Source organism: Trachypithecus francoisi, unplaced genomic scaffold (genome assembly GCF_009764315.1).
Source record: "Trachypithecus francoisi isolate TF-2019V2 unplaced genomic scaffold, Tfra_2.0 Lachesis_group4, whole genome shotgun sequence".
Taxonomy (NCBI): Eukaryota; Metazoa; Chordata; class Mammalia; order Primates; family Cercopithecidae; genus Trachypithecus; species Trachypithecus francoisi.
Window position 1 is genome coordinate 36,936,653 of NW_022681469.1, and position 3,269 is coordinate 36,939,921.

Consider the following 3,269-nt stretch of genomic DNA (forward strand, 5'->3'; position numbering starts at 1 on the left):
TGACTCCTTCGTATTTATTGTTGTATATGCACCACATGTTCTTTATCTCATCCACTGTTGGTGGGCACCTAGGTTGATTCCATATCTTTGATATTGTGAATAGTGTTGCAATGAAGGTGTGAGTGCCTGTGTCTTTTGGTAGAATGATTTATTTTCTTTTGGATATATACCCAGTAATGGGATTTCTGAGTTAAATGGTGGTTCTGTTTTAAGTTATTTGAGAAATCTTCAAACTGTTTTCCACACCGACTGAACTACTTTCCACTCCCATCAACAGTGTGTAAGCAGTCCCTTATCTCTACAGTCTCATCAACATGTGCTGTTTTTTGACCTTTTTAATAGTATCCATCCTGACTGGTGTGAGGTGGTATCTCATTGTGGTTTTGCTTTGTATTTCTCTGATGATTAGCGATGTGGAAAATATTTTTCATGTTTGTTAGCCTCTTGTATGTCTTCTTTTGAGATGTGTCTGTTAGTGTCGTTGGCCCATTTTTCAATGTGGTTGATTCTTCTTTTTCAAGTTTTTAAGTTTTTTATAGATTCTGGATATCAGACTTTTGTCAGATGTAACTTTTTGGTTATTAATTTATAACAATTGCATTGTCATAAGAAAATATAGTCTGATAGCAATTTTTAAATTTTTTTGACTTAAAAGTCAAAAAGCTTGCTTGTGACCATTTTTTAAAACTTGTTTCTTATGTGGTAGAGAAGACTTTGTATTCCCTATATTTTAGGTGGAGGGTTCTGTACATGTCTAGCCTATTTCATTGTTCAAATCTTTCCTATCCATTGGCCTCTCAATAATAGAGAGAGCTATGTTGACATCTCTCCCTTTAATGATGATTGTCCATTTCCTCTCTCTGTTTTATTTATTTATTTTTGCAATTTTATAACTTTATTTGATGTATTTGACGATCAGCGATTAGTTCTCATTCACATTGACTGTCTGTAGATTTTTGGAAGTGGTAACAGGTTACATAGGTAACCAAGGTATAGACCTTATTTGGTGAATCTTCATCCTCATTACGGTTTCTGGACAACCGCACACGGATCCGGTATGGGTCATTCTTTATTCCTTTGGCCCAGACCGCTTTGTTGCGCCTGGTATCAATGCGCACATCTGCAGTTCCCACCTCCTTCATGAAAGATTGCCAAATCTCTTTGAGTTCCCGAGGGAAACGCTTCTTGAAGCCCACTCCATGGATGCACTTGTGAATATCGATGGTGTATTCTCGCGTCACCACCTCGTTGATGGCAGAATGGCCCTTTTTCTTCTCGCCACCCTACTTTGCGGGAGCCATTCTCCCGGATCAAAGTTGGAAAGCCGTCCACTTCTTATTATAGTTTTAATTACCTTTTCCTTGAGTATTTTGAAGCTATTTGAACTACATGTATACAAAGTTAAATGTTTAAACGACCTTGATTAATTGAACTTCTCATCTTCATATAGTGATTTTTTAAAAAAATAAATCACAAATAAAGCTTTTCTTTCGTCTTAAATTAAAACAGCTGATGTTAAAGCAGTTATCCAGGTTGTCTGATTATTAAAACAGCTATCCAGGTTGTCTTTGCTGATATTTTTTGTCTGTATACTACTGAAATATTTTACTTGTTTCTACCACATAACTTTTTGCTTTATATTTGTCTCATTTATTTTTCTTTTTTTCTTTTCCTTTGGCTTATTTTGCTTTTGTTTTTTTATCACATATTTTTTCTCTACTAATTTGGAAGTTATACATCCTATTTCTATTTTATTTGTTAATATCTTTAAAATTTTATAGTGTATTTTTAACAAAGTCCAAAATTAATTAATTCCTAATCCCCATTTGAAACCAGGATCTTAATTCTAATCACTTCTTAATTCTAATCAATATTTCCTTAGATTTATCTACAATTATATATATATTTTTCAATTTTCTTTCCTTCTTGCATTCAAGTCTTCTTTTCTGAGCTTCTTTTCCTTCCTCTTGAATTACATCTTTAGGAGTTTCCCTAGTGCAGATCTATCACTATGTGTTCATTTTTTCTTTATCTTCCCACAAAGATGAGACCAGGGGCAGGCATTTTTTTGAGAAACTTCTGAGGTCTCTACAAATCCAGGTTGTGATTTATTTTTTCCTCAATAAACTCTGGATATATTATTCTGTTGTTCTCCAGCATCCATTGTTACTGTTCGTTTACTCATCTTTTCTTCCTCCCTGTTTGACAATTCTACACAGTTTTCAGTTGAAAATGTTCAGGCCAGGCATGGTGGCCTGTGCTTGTAATCCCAGCTACTCTGGAGGCTGAGCTTGAAGAATCGGTTGAGGTATGATACCACCATTACACTTCAGCCTGGTTGGCAGTGTGAGAACTTGTCACTAAAAAAAAAAAAAAATTTACAGAAAAAAAGTATAGTTCAATCATCTTGTTCCCAATTTCATCATAACATTTTAGGTATGAATTTCTATATAATTGGCTTTGGTTTTATTGGGTTTTTAAAATATGATGCTTGATATCCTTTATCAGTTCTGAAAAAAATGTGAGTCATTACCTCTTGGTGAGTCATGACCTTTTCTCCATATTCTCTGTTGTCTTTTTCTTAGACTCCATTTAGGCCACCATGTTTGAACTTTCTTATCTCTTAAATTTTCTTTTATATTTTCCTTACTCTTTTCTCATTGTCTTGGAATCTGCTAGTTTTTTCAGCTCTCTCTTTTGATTCTTTAATTCTCTGTCAAATGTGTTTAACATGTTGCTAACCAATCCACTGAGGTATTATTATTATTATTGTTGTTGTTGTTGTTCTTATTGGTAAATGTTTAAGTTACCTGTGAATATTTCAGGTTCTCAGGTTTGGTGATGAGCTGAAGTTTGGTAATGAATTTCCAAGTGTTCATTATTTTTAAGATAAAATAAAATAAAACAGGCCATTCTTGGGTAAATGACTCTACTGTGTCATAATTTAAGGGTCATGATTAAGCCAGTTTTATACACTCAATTTTCATTAAAAAATAAGTTTCAAATAGTCTCAGACTTTATTTTATTTTTTTAAGAGACGGGCTCACTCTGCTGCTCAGGCTGGAGTGCAGGGGTGTGGCCATGACTTACTCCAGCCTATAGCTCCTGAGCTCAAGTGATCCTCCCACCTCAGCCTCTCAGGTAGCTGGGACTACCACCATTATGCCCAGTGAATTTTTAACTTTTTTTGTAGAGATGGGATCTTGCTTTGTTGCCCAGGCTGGTCTTGAACTCCTTGGCTCAAGCAATCCTCCCACCATGTCCTCCCA

At 34.9% G+C, this 3,269-nt stretch overlaps 1 pseudogene; it reads right to left on the reverse strand.

The window, feature by feature from the left end:
• Positions 1-922: 922 nt before the first annotated feature.
• Positions 923-1,310, reverse strand: LOC117072877 (annotated as a pseudogene).
• Positions 1,311-3,269: the final 1,959 nt, after the last annotated feature.